We start from the raw sequence: 24,989 nt of genomic DNA, 5'->3' as shown, positions 1-24,989 counted from the left end.
GCTGCCCCTCCCCCACGTGACGGATGACTGCTGATCCTCACCCTTTGCTGCCGCCCCCCTAAATTTCTCACCCACGCGAGCATACGCCTACGGGAGCCAACGAAGCCATCATTTTTCAGGCAGCTTCGAGGAGAGGCTCGCCTTCCCAGCCGCAGGTTTTCTCCGCATCTGTGCTCACGAGAGCTTCCATCCTTCACCTCCTCCCCCCCCCGCAAACCCCCCCCCCCATCCCTCTGTTCTTCCCTCTAACTCCTGATGATGTAAATGCAGGTGGTAACTGGCTGGTTTGGAGAAATCCGTGTGCCATTTTGCACTGATAACCTGTTGTATTCTCTCCCTCCTTCGTCTGTTGGTAAAACCGGCACTCAGGAGCCCCCCGGAGGTCGGGGGCTCCCAGCCTTTCAAGGTGTCTCCTGCGCCCCAAGAACCAGAGACAGCAGCTCCTGGGTCCCCACAGGTGGGGAGAAACACAGGATTAAGTGTGAGGCCAGGCAGGTAATAACCAGCACACGAGACTCAAACCTGTCAGCTCTTCATGCCACAGCTCAAAGAGCAGTACGGGAGAGGTCAGCAGGATAACCTGGCTGCGGTGTTCAGAGAGGACTTCTAGGGTCCGCCTGGTTTCCCCCACGGGAGGCGCATGCGCAGATAGTGACCAAGGCACTCACCTGCCCAAAGTGAGCGTCTGCCCACTTGCCAGAAGCCCAAGGTTTGGGGGAGACTTAAACGAGACTCTTATAACCTAATATTGTCATCCTGAAACTCTAGCATGTTCACCTTCGGTGGTTCCCGACAGGGAGGCAAGTCCCCGGATCTAAGATCTAGGTTTTGGGAGCCACCCCCTGTGTACCCCAACCAACCTGAGCAGGCTCCCTGATGAGTTACAGGCAGAGACTACACCAGATGGAGTTGTCACACAAAGGAAACTTTATTTGAAACAAATAAGGAAATGAAGGGGAATAATTTACAAAGCTGTGACAGAGAGCAGCGTCTTTATTTAGGGTTTAGGGTGAATATTCAGAAAGGGGAGCTTTGCCACTCTGCATATAAAGAGGGACAAACAGTTGGGTGGACCCACTTAGAATGCCTTGTTATGTTAATGCAGCTTGTGCTTCTCCAAGAACAGAGACTTTAACACTACAATGAAGCAGAGGTAACTGTCAAGGTAACTGACAAGAGGAAGGGGCTATGGGCTTGCTCCACCTATAAACTAGATGGGGTCTTGGGCTTGTTATCTGCCAAAAGGAATGCAGGGTCTTGTTTACTTTTGAAACAAACACCCAGAGTTTTTACCATTGATTTTTTTCTCTGATGTGGTTTAGGCTATTTTCCCTGCTGGTAGAGACTGTTTTTGCACTCCCTATGTTCTCTTAAAATCCTTAACTACTGAGGTTTTTTTTGCATTTCTTTGTAATTCTGACACCTCTTCGGGAAGTTCTGCAAGAAGTGTGTGTGTAGGGAAGTAGAACCGTAGGGCACAGATGGTGGAAAACAGCTGTGGCCTGAAATGACTTCTCTTGTGTCACAAAAGCTGTGTCGTCTTGTTTTTTCTGGGGGCCCCTTCCCCCACTGCTTCTGCTTAGACCTGCTCACCACCAGCTCCACTGGAGCTACAAATTATAAGGCAATGGCTAGATATCACCCATGCCCAGCCGCACAGCAACTTGGGTTTGCACAATCCATAATCTCCTGAATCTGAGGGACAAGGGGAGTCTGAGCACAACAGACCTACTCGTTCCAGAGGACAGGAGAGGGAACAACCCTGTGTTCAAGGACTGGACCTCCAGGAACCCAGGTACACGCATACTCCTACACACACACACACACACACACACACACTGGCTGGATTAGGAGCCTGCGTCTGCACTCCCACGGTATTAATTGTCTGATGTGGGAAACAGAGGCAGAAGAAAAATTATTAAATTTCCTTACCTACTGACAAGCCCTTGAAACAGGCAGAGTGACATTCCTCTAGGGACTCAACTACCTCCACCTTAAGGCTTTGCTAGGGGCAAAGGGCAATCCTAGCCTGACCGCCCCCTACCCCCAACCAGGATCCTGTAAGTCTACTTATCCTGTAAGTCTCTTACTTCCTTTGGAAACTTCCTTTATCTCTAAACCCTCCAAGATAGTGTTGACAATCATTCCCAAGCATATGGCCCAAGGATATACATCTAAAGGGTCTCACCACAAAGGTTTTATTACCAGTAATGAATAACCTTTTTCCGACAACAGCTAGCCCCTCAAGGTCCTGGAAACCTTGCTTCCAAAATTCCTTAGAGACTCACGCTATCCTTGACCCCCTCCCAACTTACAAGTATAGAATAGACCACTCCTCACAGCCCCCGGTCCTGTCCCCGTGCTCTAATAAACCACCATTTTGCACCAAAGATGTCTCAGGAATTCTTCCTTGGTCATCGGCTCCAGGGTTCACCCCACCAAACCTCACTTATATTCTAAAACGTCATCATGTTCACTTGTCCAACACCCTTCCTCACCCCCACAGTCCTCACCCCAGCTGCTGTCAGCCGCTGGAGGGCAGAGATGCGTAACATTCACACCTGGATCCCAGCCTTCCACAGTCTGGATCACAGCAGGGCTCCAAAATGAGTCCAAATGCCGGAGGTGAACAGAGGCATGGGGTGTGGGGGGTGCGGGGGCATGCAGTGCCTTTCAGCCCTGTGAATGTCTTCTCCCCACAGAAGCACAACACGCGTACCCTGGCTGGGCTGCCCTCAGACAGCACAGAGCTGGGCGCTCCTTTTTCCGAGGATCCAGCAGCAGGGGCAGGGGGTGGAGCGTTGCGCTCTGGCAAAGGCAGCACAGGCTCTAAGAACAGACTGCGCTGGTTCATTCCTGAGATGAGCTGCTGACCGTTTGAGCCTCCACTTTCTTAGCGGTGAAGTGGAGGTAATATGATGGCTGCCAGCATTCTTCGTTCTTCCACAGGAGGTGAGATCACCAAGCCCGGTGCCTGGCAGGTGGTAAATTGTCAATGAGGGGCATTTGTCTTTGTCACTTTACTTCCAACCTGGAACACACAGCCTACAAAGTCCTAGTCCACTATCCAACGTACGCTATACAATTCCATCCTCATCCCTCTGACCAGTTACTTGAGGGACAAATTGGACCTTTTCAGATGCTCTGGAGGGACGTGAAGCATAGAGTTGCCAGATTCATCAAATAAGAACACAGGATACCCAGTTACCTTTAATGTCAGATAAATGGTGAATACATTTTTAGTATTAGTATATCCCAAATGTTGCATGGAACATACTTACACTAAAAAAAGTTTTCATTGTTTATCTGATACTCAGAGCTAACTGGGCCGTATATTTTATCTATCAATCCTGGTGAAGCTCTCATTTGAGGAGATAAGATTTTTGTCAGGCCAATTGTACCTTATTTTGAAGGCTCTGACCCATTCTCCATGACAAAGCTATATGGTGAGAGATTTCCCACCTTTTGAAACTGGCACAGGGAGGAATCAAAGTGCATTAGAGAATAAGCAAGGAGCTTTCATTTTCCTGGTACGTGTCACTTGCTGGGCTCACTTACAACCTTACCCACATTCCCACTGGGGAGCAGCTCCCATAATGACATCACAGTTGGACTCCGTAATTCTGTGGTCATTTTCAGTTAATTAAAGCAATCACATTCTGGCTTGAAGGCTCAGTCCTATTCATTTTAGAATTGAGTCTCATTTTCAATTCAGAACACTCCCACCCCATCAGCACAGGCCAAGTTCATGGGCCTTGCAAATGGGGAGCTGACCTCACCCCCTGCTTTCCGCTGTTTGCCCCTCTGGGCTTGGGATAAGAGGAAAAGGGAAGCAGGTATTCCCTGCAGGGCTGCCCCGGGAGGCTGCAGTCCTCTCCCAGAGACTATGCTGCTCCAGTTAGAAGGCATGGAGCCCCTTGTGAACTGAACCCCAACAATGGGCCTCCCTTCACATTTCCCACTGACAATGCTTCCGGCTTGTGCTGCAGAGGTCCTGGCCAGCCAAGACCGTTCCATCTGCTCTCTGTGGGACCCATGGACACAGCTCCTGTTTGTCCCAGGCACTGGAAGGGGGCCCACAGGCAGCCCTCACCAAGCTCCGTCTCAGTATTCTGCAGCATCAGACACTACCGCAAATCGGGTTCCCTAGAAGCAGACTCCGAAATGAGCATTTGTGAACGAGTGAATTATTAAGAAATGCTCCTAGGAGGAACATGTTACAGAGCAGTGGGGAAGACAGACAGCGAAGGGGAACAGCCAAGAAAGGGTCTGATTTCCTCTTGTAGAAGAAACTCTAGGGCCAGCAAGTTATGGCTATGGCAGCCAAGAAAGGCCCACCACCCATATTATGTGGTCTCTGAACTAAGAATGGTTTTTTTTTTATGTAAAATGCAAAAATCTTCAACCTTAATAGATATTGTCCCTTGACCTGTAAAGCATAAAATAGCTACTATCTAGCCCTTTATGGAAAAAGTTTGCTGATTCCTGGATAGCGTGTAGTGTTTGATTGGATCCTGGTTTGACAAACTGTCTGTGAAATGCTTTTAGGGGATAATTAGGAAATTTTTATTACAAACTGGTGTTAAGTGATATTAGAAAATTTGTTAGAGATGTATGCTTAATTATTTAGGGTTGAAATACTGTGATGATTGTAATTTGCTTTAAATACTCCAGTAAAGCAAATGAGTCACATATGGTAAAATGTTAATGATTGTTATTAAGTCCAGGTGATGGATGTCATTACTCTGTTCTCATTACTATAGTTTTGAAATTTTTATAATTAAAACTTACGGGGGCGCCTGGGTGGCTCAGTGGGTTAAATCCTCTGCCTTCAGCTCAGGTCATGGTCTCAGGGTCCTGGGATGGAGTCCCGAATCGGGCTCTCTGCTCAGCGGGGAGTCTGCTTCCCCCCCTCTCTCTGCCTGCCTCTCTGCCTGCTTGTGATCTCTCTCTCTGTTAAATAAAACTTAAAAAAAAAAACTTACAAAATTAATATACACCTTCCTCTTTTTCACCTATCATACCTAAGCCATTGACCAAGTCCTGGCTGTTTTACACTTGACATGGCTCCCAAATGTGTCCCTCTCCTTCATCTCAGCTGCCAGACTTGCAGCCCGAGCCTTCATCAAAGACCACACAGTGGAGATGTCTGGTGGCTCCGTCAGTTAAGCATCTGCCTTCAGCTCAGGTCATGATCCCAGGGTGCTAAGATCAAGTCCCACATGCGGCTCCTTGCTCAGCAGGGAGCGAGAGAGCCTGCTTTTCCCTCTGCCTACTGCTCCCCCTGCTTGTACTCGCTCACTCTCTCTCTCTCTCTCTCTCTCTGACAAATAAATAAATAAAATCTTAAAAAAAAAAAAAAAAAAAAGGACCACATAGCAGTGCAGAATCATTGTGTGTGCGGGAATTGTTAGATCCCCCAATAATGGGTCCGTGATTGAAGGAGCGAAACTGATACGGAGCGAAACTGTTACAAAGCGAAGGTCAAGCAAAGCTTTATTTTGCGCCAAGCATCAAGAATCAGATCGAACGTTCGGGGACGCACCTCTTACAGAAAGGGCGACCTCTCTCTGCTTCACAGACTAGCTTTTAAGGGCAAAGGCCATGTAGTTGGGCCTGGCCACGCACAGGTGGCCAATAAGATTGTAACACACAGAGAAAGCTGCACAGTCATGTTAGGTCACACATAAGTGACCAATTGAATTATAATTTACCCTAGTAGATGTTTGAACCAGCCTAACACCTTGGTCAGAATTGGTGCCCAAAAGGTGCCCCAAGGGGCGGGGCCCATACTCCTTGGTAACTAGGGAGACAGTATGCGCCCCCCCACTGATCGGATGTCTCTACCTGGCCTGACCTACCCTTGTATTTGGGCTTTGTTACCTGGGACTGGTTTCTGGGACTTGTTTTTAAGTCAGTCCCCTGGGGGAAGGGGAGCAGGGACAGTTTAAGGGTTAAACAACAAGGTTATTGTTTAACAGAGGGAAGCGCTCTGGCTAAACAGGTCCTTACAGGAATAAAACAACAAACAGACCCATACATAATTCCTTCTTTCAACAAACACAGTTGATCCTTGAACAGTGCAGGGGTTGGGGCACTGACCCCTTGACCCCGTTCAGTCAAAAATCTGTGTATAACTTTTAATTCCCCAAAACCTAACTACTAGTAAGCTTACTGTTGATGGAACCCTTAGTGATAACAGAAAGAGTCGATTAATAGATACTGCATATGTGTATGTACTCTATCCTGTATTCTTACAATAAAGTAAGCTAGAGAAAAGAGAATGTTATTAAGAAAATCATAAGGAAGAGAAAATACATTTACAGCATTGTGCCGTATTTATCAAATAATATCCCCGTATAAGTGGGCCCATACTATTCAAACCATGTTGTTCAAGGGCCGACTGTATTCATTCAGGGCCTGCTACGTGTCAGGCACTGTGCTAGGCCCCGGGGACGCAGCAGTGACTGCCCATGGCTGTGCCCTCCCAGACAGTCCCCAGGCCTCAGAAAACTCCCACTGATCACCACTCACCACACCCCAGGTGTTCTTGATGATGTTGCCAACCATCAAGAAAGGGTTTAGGAGCATCTGGGTGTCCCAGTTGGGTAAGAGCCCAACTCCTGATTTTGGCTCAGGTCATGATCTCAGGGTCCTGGGATCAAGCCCCACCTCAGACTCCACAGTCAGTGGGGAGTCGTGTTGGGATTCTCTCTCTCTCTCCCTCATCCTCTGCCCCTACCCCTGCTCATGCTCACTCACTCTCTCCCCCTCTCCCCCTAAATAAATAAATATTTTAAAAAAAAAGTGGGGGGAGGTTTAGTTATACCTGGAATAAAAAGACAAGAGCTTGTATGACCCACTCCAGAAAGATATCCATAACATCATTTTTCATTTCTTTTTTTTAACTTCAGCTACTGTGAGTGGGGTCATTCTGCCAGGGCTGAGCCCTCAGGCTTCCCTCCGTGTCCTCCCCTCCCCAGTATACCCCATGGTTCTGCCCAGTGGGATGCTGGAAAAGTTTGAGAAACCAGCTTTCTAGAAAGGAAAGAAAAAGCTCTGATGTGTACATTTGCTGGTCTCCGTGGTGTAAATACTGCCCCCCCTTCACACCAGGGACCAAAGTAAGTCTCCGAACCCAAAATTGGGGGCCAGGTGCAGAGCAGCCCATTAGCCAGAATCTGCCACACATTTACAACAGGTGGAAATCATCTCAACAGCAGACAAATAGCAAAATGTAGTAAAATAATTAGAAAGCAATGAGTTTTAAGTATGTTTTGCCTTTTAAAAATATAGTGTATGTCATTAACGTTTCCACGATGTAATTTTTAACACCAGCTGAATTTAACAACAGCTTGCCTGCCATATTCCTGGAAAGGTAACAATCAGCTCTCAAGGTACAAATCTGCTCCAGCCTCCTCTGCCCCAGCCCAGGGCACAGACTGAATGCTTGGCCGCAGAATTGGCCGGAGCCGAGTTCATTGGAACGAAAAGTCACCCAAATTCAGCACCTCGGCCTTCCCCAGCAGAGCCAGCCTGAGGAGTAGCCCCGGCAGACGCTACCTGCCAGCTGAGCACCTGGGTGACTTCCCTACCGTGTGAAGAAGCAGCCAGAGTTAATCCACGGGAGTGAGGCAGAGACCAGCACTCCTGCTATAATGCATTCCTAAAACATCATGGGTTCTTCAAAATTGCACACTAAAATGTCTTTTTTAAAATGCAGTTTATGAGAAAAATAGGATTCAGAGCAGAGATACCACTCCTAACCTAGGAGTCATTGTAACTGGAGCACTAATAAAAACAATAACAGCCTAATAAAAATACCCCCAGAGTTGAATCCCCAGCTGCGGGAGCACCCAGCATCCATGCTCATGGAACCCTTGAGTCTTGGGGCTTGAGCTTCGCCCCTGGAGAAACAGGTCCTTGCCTGCATTGGCTTCCTGTCAAAACTGTTTGCATCAGAATTAAAAGTCTGATCCAGGCTGTAGGGTGTTTTGCCCATCGTTTTTTAACATGTGGGAAACGTCTTTCCAGTCTTGCATGGCACTCCCAGCTCCTCGGGCAGCTTCACTTCGTGGAAAGGGTAGGTTCTTCAAGACACCAGACGCGCCATTCCTTGAACTCAAGGAAGCCCTTCTGTGGGATTTTCAGTTTTTCTTCTCAAGGTCTCTTGCCGGGTGGAGGCTCTCTTTCATTATCAGAAAGCTTGCCCCAACCACCTCCACGCATCTTCAACCCGCAACGTACCAAAAAAGATCAAGTACGAGCCCACACATTTTACTGACATCATTCCCCTATTTACCAAGATCCTGTGAAAACTAACTCATATCACAGAAATAGTTGCTGAAGCAGAGCTTGTTTCCCTGATGGCTTAGAAATAATCAGGGCTACCTGGCTGGCTCAGATGGTGAAGCATGTGACTCTTCATCTCAGGGTCATGAGGTCAAGCCCCACACTGGGCATGGAGCCTATTTAAAAAAGAAGGGAGGGAGGGAGGAAAGAAGGAAGGAAGGAAGGAAGGATAAGAGGGAGGAAGGGAGGAATGGAAGGAGGGAGGGAGGGAAGGAAGGAAAGGAAGGGAAAGGAATGGAAGAAAAAAGGAGGAAGGAAGGGAGGGAGGGAGGGAGGAAGGAAGGGGAGTTCATCAGAATAAAAACCATTCCCCTCCTCAAAAGCCCATAATTCCAACAGAGCCCCCCAGTAGAGGAGGGCTGGGGCTTCAGAATTATGGGATCTACCAGAGAGCCTTCTTTACTTAGTAAGATTCATCCCTCATTAAGCAAACCTATATTTAGGATTGCACATTTCTTCAGGGTAAACACTTTCTCTGCACCTGCTTGGCATAAAGAAAGAGGAATGAGTCATTCATTTCCAAGAGGCCACTCAGCACCATTTACCATTTCAGAACCCCCCACACATACTTACACAACCCTTCCAAAACTACCGTTCTTCACCTGACCAAGAAAAGTCATAAAATCAGAACAAAAAGACCCAAACGTCAAATCCTTAAGACGTAATAAAAATCCCCAAGGCTCTTTGGGGTTTTTTCCAGCTGTTGACCATTTCCATTTTGTAAAACCCTCTCTCCTCATTACCAATTCAATTTAACAAATATTGGTTGAATAATTATTGTTTCCAGCCCTATGCAAGAAGCCAGAAATCCAGGGAAGAGATTCTGTTTAGAGAGATGGGAGTTTGTAAAATTCAATTAAGAAAGATTTTCATTAACTTTGGTTTTTTTGTTTTTTTAACTTTGGCTACTGAATGTGGTGAGCAACCTGGACCATTGTCCCAAGGGCTTGGACCCAAGATTTCCTCTTTTCAAAGACAAGAAGGGTGAAAAGCAGCAACATCCAAAAATATTTGTAAGTAGAGAAATGGGACAGAGAAGGGAGGAATTTACCCTCATGGTCAGGTTCCTGAGAGGCCAGGAATGCCTTCCTAGAGACAGTGATATTTGAGAGGGGTTTTGAAGGATGTGTAGGAGTTTTCCAGTTGAGATTGACAGGACATTACAAGTAAAGAAAAAAACAAGCACTAGAGAGATGACTCAGAAGGCCACTGAAAAAACATTCAACAAGCCTCCACAGAGTAGGTATCCCTAGGTGCTTTAAAGCAGAGCCTCTCGACCTTAGCACAGTTAACATTTTAGACTAGATAAGTCTGGGTTGGGGAGGGGGTTGCTGTGCATTGCAGGATATTTAGCAGCATCTCTGGCCTCTACTCACTAGATACCAATCATACTGACCCACAAATTATAACCCACAAATGTCCTCAGACATGTCCAAATGTCCCCTAGAGGACAAAATCATCCCAGGTTGAGAATCACTGCTCCAGACATTATTCTTACTGACACTAGATTGAAATTTGGGCAGAGGGGATGCTGTGGAAAAGTAGAACTTATATCCCCTTCAATGGCCACCCATCCGGGGCTTTCCCTGCAGGTCCAGCCCAGGTGAGGAGCAGTATCCACCACCCCGGGTGTATTTACAGGGTCAGGGAAATTGACCAAGTCGTACATATCAAGGACAGGCACAAAAGCCAAGACAAGACGAGGTACAGGACTCCTGGACCACGGCTTCCTCTCTGTCCTCCTCCCACCACATCAACCCGCTGAGAACCTTCAAACGGCTCCGTTTCAGAAAAAGAGCTGTTCTTGTTTGCAGTGCGGGGACCAGAACGGAGGTGAAAGGTGCCATCCAGGTGTCCCCAGCAGCTCTGTGCTCTCTGAGTAACGACGGTAACGGTGCTGGGCAGTGGCACAGCCTTCAGAAACAGCCTCATTCTTTCAGGGCCTCATCTCCATCTCTCGTGGGGCCACTAGAGGTCCTTTGGCATTCCCTAGCAGGGCACAGCTGTCAGCCAAGCACTGGGAAAGAAGTGAGTGGCCCTGTGCTGGCAGCAGGAGAGGGGACAGAGCCCTCCAGATGAGCCAGTTAATCTTGATTCTGCAGAGTCCTGAATCGAGCTGCAAGGATGCCAGGGCCATGAGACCCGGATCTGGTGTGAATCCCGGGGCTGCGACTCCAGGGCCCCCGGGGCTCCAGCCCTGTCTGTCCTCTCAACCTTTCACACCCAGACCTCCCCCCAGCTACAAATACCACAAACAGCTCGCAGAGCAACCCACACCGCCATACCTTTGCCAACACTGTTCCTCCACCTGACCACCCTTCCCGCTGGCCTCTCTACCTGTCTGGCAAACATTGCATGGCCTGAAGACTCCATCCAGAGGCCCAGCCTCTCTTGGCCCCTCCCCTCAGGTAAAATGTCCCTTCCCACCAGTCCCTGAGAAGTCCCTCTTTGTTTATCATCTTCTCCCACACAGACTGCAAGCCCTCTGAGAGTGGGGCCAGGTCTTCCTCCTCCTCCTGAGGCCAGGACCAAGCATTGTGCCAGCTACAGAACAGGTATTCCCATGTTTGCTGAATGGCCAAAATCACCTCACCTTGTTGTGCCTCCCTGACTCCACAAGGAAACAGGAAGGGCCAGGCCCATCTCAGCCAGAGCTGGGCCTGTGTGTGTGTGTCTTCTCCCAGCTTCTCCTGCATCCAGATTTCCTACAGTTTGGGGGTGGTTCCCCTCCAGGGCCAAGGTAAGTGACTCTTTCTGCCTGAGGTGTGAATGGCTAACAGCATACAGGTTCTCACCCCAGGTAACAGAGGCATCCTCCCGGAGTCTCCTGAGTACCTTCTCCCAGAGGCCCCAGAGGTGTCTGTGAAACGTGGGGCTCTCTGGACTGAAAGCAAGGGCTGGCTGGCTGCCGTTTACTATTTCTCGCCCTGTTACAGGGAATGAACAGGCTGCTTCCGGCAGCAGACAGGATCTGGGCATATGCTAATAGCCTTGGGAAGAAAAGCACAGGTGGTTTTTTCTGAGAACTTGGAGTATTTGGGGACTAAGTCAGCAACTGTTAAATGATGAATGTTGCATGCCCCCTCTAAGAGCCTGTGGAAGATTCCAGAAAATGTGAAAGTTACCCTTGAGTGACAGGTGAAATGGAAGGATGTGTTTGAAGGATTTTCTGTGAGAAGTAGGTCCAGATGGTGAACAATCTATATAGGTAGTGGTTTATATTTTGGGTTTTTTTTTTTTTTTCCTAAATAATTGACCCCCCTCCCCCACACTCTCATTACAAGAAATTATGGCTGAGAAGTATAGAGCTTCCTGGTATGGCTGATATCCCTGGGAAGGAGACAATGGAAATAAGGCAAAAAGCCTAGTAACAAGCCCAGGACCTAGTATCAGAGCATAAGTGATGAAAGCTATGGCAGGCATTTCAAGGTGGTGCCGGGACTCAGACTTCTACTGTGTATTCCATTGGCTCATACTTCCATGAGGTCAGGGATGCCATGTGTCTTACTCATCACCAGCCTAGTGCCTCCTTATACCTATTAGTTAAGGTAATTCCTCAATGCTATGTGAGTGTCTACTATTTCATCTATAACTGAAGCCATCTCGGGCTGTGGGCTATGAGACAAGGGAGGATGACTGGCACAGTGAGTAACCAGCAAGTGATGGCCCAACTTATCATGAATTGTCCTTAGCTAGCTAGGCCACACCTAGTGACTTCAGATGTGGACCCATCTAAAAGAGTTTGTTAGGGTTGCCTGCCCAATGCCCCACCCCTCAAGGTCAGAACCAAGGACAAAGTTCCGAGAGGCAAAGAAAAGGGAAAAGAATATTACAAACTGAGAAAGTGGACCATATCCATGCTTATATTAGGACTACTCAAAAGCAACAACACCCTTTCTAAAATTTTGATCAAAGAACAGTATTTCCTAGTGTAAAACATGCAAAAATGCTGAATAAATATAATAAGCACCCTTCTAAACCATGACAAAGCCCCTAAAGAAGGACTGGAACTTCTGAGAGGCCAAAAAAGACTTGAGCTTCTGCTGTGAAACCTGGTCAAGAGGATAGGGCAGGGAGGAGGTGGGGAGGGGGAAAGGATGGGGATTGGAGCCTGGTGTCTGTACGGAGTGGAGATGAGGAAAAAAAAAAAAAAAGAGAGCGAGAAAGTACAAACTAGAGGGGTGCCTGGGTGGCTCAGTTGGTTGAGCAACTGCCTTCAGCTCAAGTCATGATCCTGGAGGTCCAGGGATCGAGCCCTACATCGGGCTCCCTGCTCAGCAGGGTGTCTGCTTCTCCCTCTCCCATTCCCTCTCTCATGCTCTCTCTCTTTTTCTCTCATTCTCTTTCTCAAATAAATAAATAAAATCTTGAAAAAAAGAAAGTACAAACTAGAAAAAATTTGTCACCTACTACCTTAACAATAAAGAAATCTTAGCTGGATAGATGGATGGACAGATAGATAAGTAAAATATTTCCCTGGGAATTCATAATCATAAACTAGCTTTCACACAGATGTGGGGCTCAAATTTATACAACCTAAGTTGTCCCAGGAACCCCTAAGTTAAAAAAAAAAACACATACAAAGTTGGCTCTAAGCTAACAATATCCTGGGGGACTTGGAAGAGGCAAATGCTCTGGAGTTGAGTATATTATTGGAAAATCTAATATTATAAACATATCCATTCTCTCCAAGTGAATTCATAGATACAAGGCAATATTAATCAAAATTCTAGGAGGTGTTTTTGTGAAAATTGGTAAACTGATTCTAAAATTCATATGGAGACAAGCCATGAGAGACTCTTAACCATAAGAAAAAGAATTTAGGGCTGCTGGAGGGGTGGGGGAAGGGGTATCTGGAGGGGGTGATGAGAATTAAGGAGGGCCACGTGATGTGATGAGCACTGGATGCGATATGCAACTAATGAATTACTGAACTCCACATCTGAAACTAAAGATATACTATATGTTGGATAATTGAATTTAAATAAATTTTAAAAATTCACATGGAATGCAAAGAATCAAAACACTTTTAAAAAAGAAGAGCAAAGGGGCGCCTGGGTGGCTCAGTGGGTTAAGCCTCTGCCTTCGGCTCAGGTCATGATCTCAGGGTTCTGGGATCGAGTCCCGCATCGGGCTCTCTGCTCACAGGGAGCCTGCTTCCCCCTCTCTCTCTGCCTGCCTCTCTGCCTACTTGTGATCTCTCTCTGTCAAATAAATAAATAAAATCTTAAAAAAAAAAAAAAAAGAAGAGCAAAGCTGGAGGTCTTACACTATAGCTATCAAGACACTTTATAAAACCATAGCACTTAAGACAGTGCTGTATTGGCACAAGCATAGACCAATAGGGAAGAATAGAAGGTCCAGAAATAGACCCCCACAAACACAGTCACACATTTTATGGCAAAGATGGCACAGCAACGCAGAAGTAAAGCTTGACCCCTACCTCACACCGTACCAAAAAAGCAATTCCAAATGGATTGTAGATCTTCTTTGCAAAAGGTCAAACAACATTTCTAGTTAATACAGGAGAATGGCTTTATGACTTTGGGGTAGGCAAAGATTTTATAATCAGGACACAAAAAGCCGTAACAACCATTAAGGGGGAAATTAATAAATTGGACTGCATTACATTAGGAATTTCTGTTAAACAGAGAATAAGTAAGCCATAGAGTAGAACATATTTGTAATATATTTTATCTTTCGAAGTATTCATGTCCAGAATTCGTAAGACGTCAACAACCACTTTGCAAAAGAGGATATTTAAATGCCAATAAACTCATGAAGAACTGCTAAAGTCATCAGTACTGGGGGAAATACACATCAAAACCACAGTGTGATGCCACTAATCACCCATAAGAATGGCTAAAATGAGAAAGACAATACCACATGTTGGTAGGATGGGGAGCAGATGGAACTCCTATGAGTCACTGGTGGGAGTGTGAAATGCTGCAGCGACTTTGGAAGGTTGACAGTGTCTTCTAAGGTTGAACATATGTACCCCCATACCCCAGGAATGCCACTCTCAGGTCTATGCCCAGCAGAAGTGCTTCATCTGTGTCACAAGGATACATACAAAACATACACCGTGGTACCACTGTGGCAGCCAAAACCGAGAGCACAAAGCAAAGGGGCGCCTCGGTGGCTCAGTGTGTTAAGCCTCTGCCTTCACCTCAGGTCATGATCTTAGGGTCCTGGGATCGAGCCCCACATCAGGCTCCCTGCTCAGTGGGGAGTCTGCTCCTCCTTCTCCCTCTGCCCCTCCCCAGCCTCACTCATGTTCGCTCTCTCTTGCTCTCTCTCTGTCTCAAACAAATGAATAAAATCTTTAAAAAAAAACACACACAAAGCTTGTCCACAAAACATGTCCATAGAACAGACAGATCCACTGTGATCTAGTCCTACAATGGAATTCTCCCAAGTAGTGACAATGAGCTCCATCACTACATGAAGTGGCCTGAATGAATCTCACAAGAAAACACTGAGTGAAAAAGCCAGGCACCAAAGAGTACCCTCTGCATGAGTCTGTGTGTCTGAAGTTCAAAAACAAGCAAAATGAATCTATGCCGTTAGAAGTCAGAATATTGCTCACCTTTGGGAGGTAGTGACTCCCAGAGGGTATAGAGGGGATTCTGGAAAGCTGATAATGCTTTTATTTCTTGATTTATGTGGTGATTACACACAGATCAAGAGTTTATTGGTTGGAAGTTTATTAAACTGTATACTTACAACATATGTACTTTTTGGTATGATGTTACACTTCCACAAAAAGTTTACTTAACAAAATTGTTTAAATCTTTTTGGAGAGGGGCACCTTGGTGGCTCAGTGGGTTAAAGCCTCTGCATTCGGCTCAGGTCATGATCCCAGGGTCCTGGGATAAAGCCCCACATCGGGCTCTCTGCTTGGCAGGGAGCCGAGTTTCTCTGCTTCCTCCCTTTCTCTCTGCCTGCCTCTCTGCCTACTTGTGATCTCTCTCTGTCAAATAAATAAATAAAATCTTCAAAAATAAATAAATAAATCTTTTTGGAGAGATATGCTCTTGACCCATCCCACACTGGATTGCCAAAAACAGAACCCTAGTAAAGACAGTTTGAGAATCCATAGTTCCAAACACACAAGGAAAGGATTTGCCATGAGTAGGAGTCAGAAAACGCCAAAGAAATCCCCCAAGAAAGCAGGATTCGACTTCCAAGATCCTCAGATGACAGATCGAGATTATCAAATGCAAGGCCTGGTTCCTAAATTGTGTTCTCAACCCAGCAACGTCAGCATTACCTGAGACCTTGTCAGAGGCGCGGTCTTCCATCTGCCTCTCCCACTCTCACAGTGGGTTATCCAGTAGCTTAGCCTGTTTCCCTGCTTTATGAGTGAGTCTCACCTCCCAAAAAAGCCTGTAAGTTTCTAGTCAGCAAGGTCTGAGTCAGCACTGATAGAGCCGACTGAACCACCCAGGAGCCCTCCAAAATTATATTTTAAAAGCACCTAGCACAATGCCTGGTCTGTAGCAAGCACTCAGTAAATGTTAAAAAATTATTAATAGGAGTCATCAGGAGTTCAATACATGTTTGTTACTGTTGCTGCTGCTCCTGGATAGGAGCAAATTACAGAATATATCTGAAGAAGCAAACTTCCGCAGGAATCAATAAAGATCACACTTGAAATATTTGAGCAGCTCCAGCACTATACCAAACGAGACTTGATACAAATTAGAAATAAGTGTCCCCCAAGATACGTCATGGCCATCTGCCAAAAGATTGTTGTAGAAACTCCCCAGACCTGCAATTCTTGGATTTCCAACAGCAGATGTCCTTCACTCTGCCCACTGGAGGTGGCCGTTCCAGGGGGGTGACAGGAGACAGAGGTCAGAGTGTCTGGGGGTGGTACTCCGCAGAGTGAGAGAGAGAGAGAGAGACCAGGGACCTTAACAGGGACGCCTGGGTATCTCAGTCAGTTAAGCATCTGCCTTCCGCTTGGGCTGTGATCCTTGGGCCCTGGGATCGAGTCCCGCATCGGGCTCCCTGCTCAGCGGGAAGTCTGCTTCTCCCTCTCCTCTGCTGCCACTCCCCCTGCTTATGCTTGCTCACTCTCTCACTCTCTGACAAATAAATAAATAAAATCTTAGAAAAAAAAAAAAGAAGAAAAGATAAGAAGGACCTCAACAAAGAATCAATCCGTCTCTCTGTAGAAGATTTCTGCATTGTTCTATTTGGATTACGTAACTTCAAGGGAGGGGGAAAAAAAGGAAACACAGGTGTCACTCTGTGTACACAGCATTTTCTTACCTGATATTTTATACATTTCAAATCTCCTTAGGCAAGTGGAAGCAGAGAATTTCTGGTTCTGGGAAAATGGTGAAATAAGGCAACACAAAAACCCTTCTGCCACAAGTACATAGAGATTCTGGATAAACTAATACTCAAAATACACCTTTAATCAACTATTTTTTAGTTTTTTCCTATAAGCCAGATAAAACGGTAATCAGGAAGTGTCACTCCTTATGGCACTGGGGAGGAAATACATGGGTGAGAGAGAAGTAACCACCCCAGAGCACGGGACAGGAAAGCTATGCCCCGAGCTGGTGAGCATCATGGGAAAAACATGCAGCACATGGGCAGAAGTAGGTGGCTGGCACCTGTTTCCTTCCTGTCCACTACGCCCACATAACGAAGCCTCTTTCTCTTTTCTCCGTGGCGAGGTTATAAACAGAACTCGATGTGGGTGAGCAGGGAGAATGGATCGACACGGGTTATCTGCAAAGGTCCAAGCTGGTCCCACTGTCATTCTGCAACCAGCCCACCTCCCCGGCCATGGAATGGGGCTTTAACAAGCATTATCTCTACCCAGAGCAAAACAGGCAGCCACATACAGAGTGAAGCTTAAAGACCTCCCTGTCCCACCTCCACCCCCCAAAATTGTCTCTACCACTAGCCCAGAACAGCGTGAAATTTCACAGACAGATTCATTGTTTGGAGTTAAGCATTTCAAAGGCAGATGAAGATCAAGAAGCAGGGAGGGGGAGGTCCTCACAGCCTCTGGGTCCTACAGGAGGGGCAGAGGGGAGGGTCGCAAGAGGGCCAGACAGGGGGCCGCTGGGGGACAATTTTTCAGGCTTGACCACTTTACCGGGGCCAGCGGCTGCGGACACATTCTGGAAACCCTTGAGGCTGAGAGCCAGAGAGAGGCGTGTGAAGTCAAAGCCCAGAGTAAATCAGCAAAGAGAAAATTAAGAGGATCAATAAAAGAGTTTAATGAAACATAAACAGGTTCAGGGAGGGCTTAAATAAATTCACGGTCAATCCATAGCGGGTTGTTACGGAGCATCCCTGCCTCTTGAAGTTTGATGTTGCGGAAAACACCCGCATCCTCCTTGCGGGCGCTCTGGAGCTCTGCCAGGGTCTGAATTCCTGGCCTGAGCTGCAGATACAAGAAGGGGGGGTTTTCTCGTTAATTCATAATTGGGGGTCCGGAATGAAGGGTAAGAGGATGTCCCAAAAATTCTTGCAAGGCAGCAACACTTGCTGTGGCTGGAGGAAACAGGGCGCTGAAATGATGGGAGCGAAGTCAGGACACCTGTCCTCTCACACTTGTGATCTGCAAGGGGCCACAGCCCAGGAGGCAGAGGGCAGGCTGGACAGATGGGACAGACTTACTGCCGCTCACCTGACCCAGGCACTTCCACTGCTCCCAGCTCAGCCGCCCCACCCAGAGGGATGCAGGAGAGGTCACCACTGTGCCACGACCCAGGAATGCCAGCTCAGTGCCTCTCCCTACCCCCACACCACTCATCCTCTGATGCAGGCACCCGTATTGATAGGGGGACAGGGTGCCCCACAAGTAGGTCTATGCTGGGGAGAAGGGTAAAGCCCCCCTGCTTTCGCACTTCCTCAAACTACCAAACCCTTGAGCTCTCCTGTTCTCCAGCATCAATCACCAGGGTCCCCAAGACTCTGTTCAGAGGGGAGAAACCAGGCCCCAATCTGACAGCTTGCCTGTCTGCCTCTGACTCTCCTGACATCCCCACTTTTCTCCCAGGTGGGAGGAAAAGGTTGTCTATGTCTCCCTGCCTGGCCGAAGCCCTTCTAGCAAATCCTCCACCGTCACAGGGCAGTAAGCCTCAGCACAACCTTGCTAGATGGCAAAGGCATTCTCTCTTCACTGAAGATGAGATGCTTTGATCTGAGACCACAGCACCGGGCTCTAAATATGAAGCCGTAGAAAAGAAACCAATGGATAAAACCTCGTCACATTTTCCATTGGTAAATTGTGTAGCCCACAAAGGACACTTAAGTTTTCTTAAATGCCTTTGGCTTCCAAGAAAATGAGAGTGGAGCCTGCCCACCTCTTAACACCAGAGGTTCATTCCCCACAACCTTGGTTTCTGCCCATTGGTTTCGGTCAACACCACCCAGGCCCAACCAGGAAGCATGGCCATATGGCCAGGCAAAATGTCCCCAGCCCTAGGGAACAGCCCCTGACAGGTCCTGCATCACAAGGCAGGAAGGCAGGTGGAGAGCAGGTGTTTTCCGCTTAAAGGAAGTGGGACCCAGCCTCAACCTCCCATTCACTAGAATCATATTCCTGACTGTTCTCGGCTGACCATGTCAGGAGACAGCATGACCCCTCTCCACACCCATTCCACAGGGCCTTGCCTTCCACACTAATATCCTCTTTCCAGCACAATCTGGAGACCCAGCCGTTCCTCCAAACTTGCTCTCTCTGGTTCAGGTGTCACCATATATGTAGCCTGACTTTCCTCTCTTGAGAAGAAATCCAGACCTTACAATATACGAAGGCTTAGTAGGGCCCTTTGATAACTTTGATTGGCCCCACTTCCCTCCCTCCTGGTGACTCCCCAGTATCTGCCCCAGCACCCTTTTCCCTCCCAGGCCCCTGCTCTGGTGTCACAATGGCCTGACCTTCCAGTTGCAGTCTGGGGTAGCAAGCAGCCCACAGGGCATGTAACAACTTCCCTAGCTTTTAAGGGATTCCTGACAAGACTCCCAAATAAAGTGGAGACATGATGAGCAGCCTCAGTTCAGCTCTATGCAATCCTGAAGCTTTTCTGTTTCTACTCACTGGTAGAAATTTTGCTTTCTAAGGACCCAGCCCCTCCATTGTCATAGAAGGGTTAGCTGCAGGAAGAAGGTAGAGGAGGGAAGAGAGCTTGGTCTTCCCAAAAAGATGTGTCTTTGGCCTTTCTCATCATTTCTCAGCCCCTTCTGGCTACAGTAGTGCAACCTCAGATAAACCCGATCACAGATCGTTATGGTTATGCTCAGTGATAATGAGTTCAAAGTCTGCATCTCAGAGCTCAGCCAGAGGGCTACAACCAGGCCCTAGAAGCTCACCCTCAGAGAGGGGCTGCCGTGTGTCTCCTGGGCCTCTGCTAGAATGTGCGCTCCTGCACGTCCTTTGGGCAAGGACTTCTCTTTCCCAGGGCAGCCTACTGGCTCCTCTTTTAACTAACTTCCAGATACTTTCTGGTGGGAGCACAGCACCTCCCAGATCCCTTCATGGTTCTTTCAGAACCAAGAGAGGCTGGCGGAAGGCTGCCCCCCACCCTCTCCAGGAGGGTAAACTCCAGTACAGGTCTCCATGTCCACACTTCCGGGACTCCTGTAGTTGGCACCTGCCATTTGAAACAGACACCTGGCCCATGACCCCGAGTCACCCTAAAATCTCACAGGTAATTCTACTGAACCTGTCTCTCTACACACACATGCACACATACATACACAGCATGGCTGGAATTAGAAAAGGGGAGAGATAAACAGCCCTTGCCCACAAGGAAAGGAGGAGAAAGGGATGGTCACTGCCACTCTAATTCTTCCCTCCCATGCTCTCCTGGACTCACTGACAGGACCCCCACCTACAAAATCTCAAGGAACTTCACAACTCCTACAGAAGCGCAGGAACCAGCTGTCCACACCGGCTGGGCACCAGGGACGGTGGGCCAGGTCTGAGCCTTGGTTTCGTCATCTGTTAAGACAGAGACAACAGGAGAGGATGGTGTAAGGACAGAGGCTATCTGTCCTCAGAGAGAGGCCATCGGAAGCCAAACCATGATGAGGTCACCCATAAAATCCTTGTGGGGGCAGGGCAGCGACTGACGTGGGGTCCAGGGACCAGCTGCATCTCCATCTCCCCGGGAAGGCTCCCCTCCTGCGGGTGGGCGGGGCCTGGGTGGGCGGGGCCTGCCCCAGGGGCGTGGCCTGGGCGGTGAGCCCTGGTTGGATGGTGCCCTGTGGCCAGCAGGTGCTTTCCTGGAGGTAACAACGGGCACTTACAGAGCCATCCCGCCAGTTTCCACTTGCTTCCCAGGTTTTTCTTCTCATCTCATCTCTCCACCAGCTGGCCTCAGTCTGGGCTGCTTTTCCTGCCTAACTTCAAGAGCTACGTGACCCTCATGGCCACCAAAGCTCTGTTGAGGCCATGACATCTCTCACAGACACCTGACAACCTCTCGCTCCATTTTTTTTTTAAGATTTTATTTATTTATTTTGACAGACAGAGATCACAAGTAGGCAAAGAAGCAGAGAGAGAGAGAGGAGGAAGCAGGCTCCCTGCTGAGCAGAGAGCCGGATGCGGGGCTCGATCCCAGGACCCTGGAATCATGACCTGAGCCAAAAGCAGAGGCTTTAACCCACTGAGCCACCCAGGCGCCCCTCTCGCTCCATTTTTTAATTCAAGTTCAAGTTGAGAGAGTGCCCTGGATTGGTCCAGCCCAGCCCGTGGTGTCCCCGGTCACCAGGCCACCACGGCCTTAGTCAGCAGAGTATTCAGCGGAATGTTCCCTGGGTGGTGACAGAGTTGTTCTTAGGTTCAAACGAGATGGGGAAGGTGGGGCTCCTGGCTTCAAACCCAGGGCACGGTGAGGGCTCCCTCCACCCCGGGCATCTCCACCCTTCCTGGCAGTGGGACAGCCTTACTAGTGGTCCTCATCCTCCCTGAACAGTATCCCTAACGCCCTCACTACTTCCCACCTTCCCCCGGGCCTCCTCACAGCCTCCACTGCTCAGCAGCACTTGCTACCCTGAGTAGAGCCAATTAGTGGCAAAGCTGGTCAGGTGTGGACAGCCACAGCCTCTCACCGGGGAAGGACGGATGGAGGCTTTTAGAGAAGAAGGGAGGCGAACAGAAGGAGGATACAGCTGCCAAACACTGCCAGCTTTGCAACTTGCCCAGTGCTGAGCACTGAAAAACCGAGCCTCCCCCAGCTGCAGAGAGGGCGAAGGGGGCTAATGGTTTCCTCTTTCTGTTCCCCATCTCTCCCCAAAATCTCTCTCATGCCAGAGAATTTTTTGAGCAAAATGAAATGTTCACCCCGTCTCTGGATGGTGGCCAGGTGGCCAAGGAGGGTCAAATGTCAGCAGAAAGATCAGAGGGATACTGAAGGGACCTGGTGGGGACAGGGAGTGGAGGCAGTCCTTACTTCCCCCAAAACTTAAGAGCTTGGTTTTGTCTAGACCCAGGTACCTTGGATTTGGGCACAAGCAACAAGATACCACCTCACTCAGAATGAGAGCAGTACTGTGTCAAGCTTCTGCAACTGAATCCTGGCTTCTATTCAGACCCACATACCAGTGTGGAATGCTCCAGCAAGTTACACAACGGTGGAACCGCCATGTCCTCATCTGTAAAATGGGAATAAGTAGAACCTAGCTCATAGAGTTGAGGATATCTCTAAATGAAGAGCTGTGTATACAAACCTTAGCACAGACACCGGCATTTACTGGAGCACCTGGGTGGCTCAGTCATTGGGTGGCTCAGTCATTGGGCAGCTGCCTTCAGCTCAGGTCATGATCCTGCTCAGCGGGGAGCCTGCTTCTCCCTCTCCCTCTGCTCCTCTCCCTGCTCATGCTCATGTTGTGTGTATATGTGTGTATGTGTGTCTCTCTCTCAAATATAAATAAAATCTTTTGGTTTTTTTTTTTTATTTATTTGACAGACAGAGATCACAAGTAGGCAGAGAGGCAGGCAGAGAGAGAGGAAGGAAAGCAGGCTCCCTGCTGAGCAGAGAGCCCGAGGCGGGGCTTGATCCCAGGACCCTGGGATCATGACCTGAGCCGAAAGCAGAGGCTTTAACCCACTGAGCCACCCAGGCGCCCCTATAAATAAAATCTTTTTAAAAATAAAGAAAAAAAAGAAACTGGCATTTACTAAGTGGACAGTCAGCCACGCCCATCATCCACTTTGTCAGAGAGAGGACAAAGGCTCCATCATTTTCCCCGCCTCTTGACAAACCTCCCCCATGCCTGAACTGCCCTGTAGTGTTACAGGAATGGGGCTGGACAGATGGAGAGGCTGTGTGGACCATTTTCTCATCCCTTTGGTTAATATTCCACTCATCTGCAAGAAGTAAGAAAAGGAAAGCTTTATACAACAGCACTGCCCTTTTCTGCCCCTTCCTTTGCCCCCAGGAAACTTCTGGCCTTTGAAAGCCAGGCTTTGTGCCATTCTCCAATTCATTTCCTCAGTGCTTCGCCCAGTTCTGGGGAGTAGTCTCACCAAGCATCTGAAGATTTCCATTTCCTTTATTGCTTTGCTTCTTCTTCCTCTGTTTTTCATATTCCTCTCCTCTTCTCATGTCTAACTAAAGTGAAGATTTGAGTCTTATTAACATTGCTGGCCCTCCACCTCCAGAGCACCTGGGTGTCAAAATATCATAACCCGGGTGTCACTCAAACCTTCTCCCTGCATCAGGCATCACTCACACAGCTCCACAAACCTGAGCCATAATCGGTGACAGTGAACGTGAACCAGTGATTTGCAAGGTGAGGAGGGACGGTCTTAGAGAGGTGGAGGGAGCAACTGCCACCAGCCAGTTCCACCAGCCCCAGCCTTGATCCAGACCCAGATCTCTATAAGCACCCCTTCCTTGGGGAAGGGAAGCGTTCACTCTCTGTGGAGCTAATGCAATACCTACAAGGAGAGGACAGCGTCTACCATGGGCAGCATTTTCAGACTGAGCCAGTGCCCTCAGTCCTTTCTGTTTAGCCAGGAGGCATTCCCTACCACCCACCACCACCCCTCAGGGCTCTGTAAAGGCAGCTGTCAGGCTCACAATTCCCAAGGAGACCCGTCCAGATGCAGCCCTGCCTAACGCATACACTTAGGAGGAGAAGGAAGATCCGTGCCCAGCAGTGATGGTCTTTCCAGCCTCTGCAAGGCCACAGAGACCCACTCAGGAGAGAGGAAGGGAGGAGTAGGAGGAAAGGAAACAAAGAGAGAACTGAAGAGAGGCACCTGGCAGCTGAGAGTCAAAATCTGCGGGAATGCGTGTCTGGGGGATTCTCTACAAGCCCCAGTGATCAGGTGGGAAGGCAGGTGGCTGACCTTGGCTTCTACTCACACATGCGGCCCTCCAGATGGCCTTCTGCAACCCCCGTGCCCCATCAGGAGCCCCATGGATGTTTGGTCTATTCCACAGACATCTTTGAGGTGCCAGCACCATGACAGTCCCATCCCACCATCCCAGCGCCGTCCTCTTTGTGCTTGTGGTGGAATTCAGCACACTGGAGGGTTCCCCAGCTCTGATCCTTGTCAGCCACAACCCAAGAATGGCCAGACGGGTCCAGAGCACAGACATAGCCAGGTGGATGGAGGCCCTCCAGGAAGACAGGAGAGGATAAGGGGCCTGAGTCTGAGGGCCGCAAACAGCTGGGCAGGGCTGGAATCCGAAGGCCAGGTCCCGGGCAGACCCACAGAAGGTGTGGGGAAGGAGGGTCCCAAGAAAGATGCCTCCAGGGCAGGATGCTGGGCAGTCTCGGTTAGGAGATCCAGAATGAAACTGTGGGCCACCACCACCTCCCCCTCTGCCCAAGACCCCTGAAATAAGAATCTTCTGGAGTGAGCTGGGGGCCCGGGAGCGAGCTGGTGCCAGCTCACTGGGCAATGCAGCCAGCCAGCCCTCTGACATGCTAGCTCAATCATTTTATTTCTTTGCTCAGTGTTATCTTGTTCGTTTGGCTTGCTTTCATTCTGTTTCCTTTCCCGTTTTTGGCTTTCTCATTAACATCATGTTCTACTAAGGATTATGTGCTTCAGATGCTTAGGGAAAGGCCAGGAAGCTCGCGTAGGAATAGGGGGTTTTACCGGGCTCTGAAAGCGCCTTGCCTTTTCAGCCGGGTGGAATCATTTGTGTCTGGCGCCATCTTTCGGCCATTACGTAGAACTGCCACTGCCCGTGTATGGGGCCTACCTGCCTTCAATGCTTGAAAAGCCTATTTCTTTATTGCTAGTTTAGGGAAAAGGCCAGTCTAACTTAGCAAAAAGTCTGAGCTGGAGATAATTTCTTTTCTTTTTTTTCAGTAGGCTTCATGCCCAAAGTGGGGTTGAACTTGCAACCCTGAGATCAAGAGTTGTGTGCTCTACCAACTGAACCAGCCAGGCCACCCTGGAGATGATCTCTGAGTGAAACAATATTTTAAAATTTTCAAGAGGTTAGAGTAGCAGTTATTTGGCCAGAGAACAGGGCAAGGACCTGGTCTAGTCTTCTAGGAAACCAGAAGTTCTTGACGGGTAAGATTCAGCAAGTAGGTCAATTGTCTTTTTTTTTTTTTTCTTTAAGATTTTATTCACTTTATTTTATTTATTTATTAAGTAGGGAGGAGCAGAGACAGAGGGAGAAGCAGACTCC

This window comes from Enhydra lutris, unplaced genomic scaffold (assembly GCF_002288905.1).
Source record: "Enhydra lutris kenyoni isolate GAN:26980312 unplaced genomic scaffold, ASM228890v2 scaffoldscaffold1, whole genome shotgun sequence".
Lineage (NCBI taxonomy): Eukaryota > Metazoa > Chordata > Mammalia > Carnivora > Mustelidae > Enhydra > Enhydra lutris.
Note: the sequence above shows the minus strand (reverse complement) of the source record.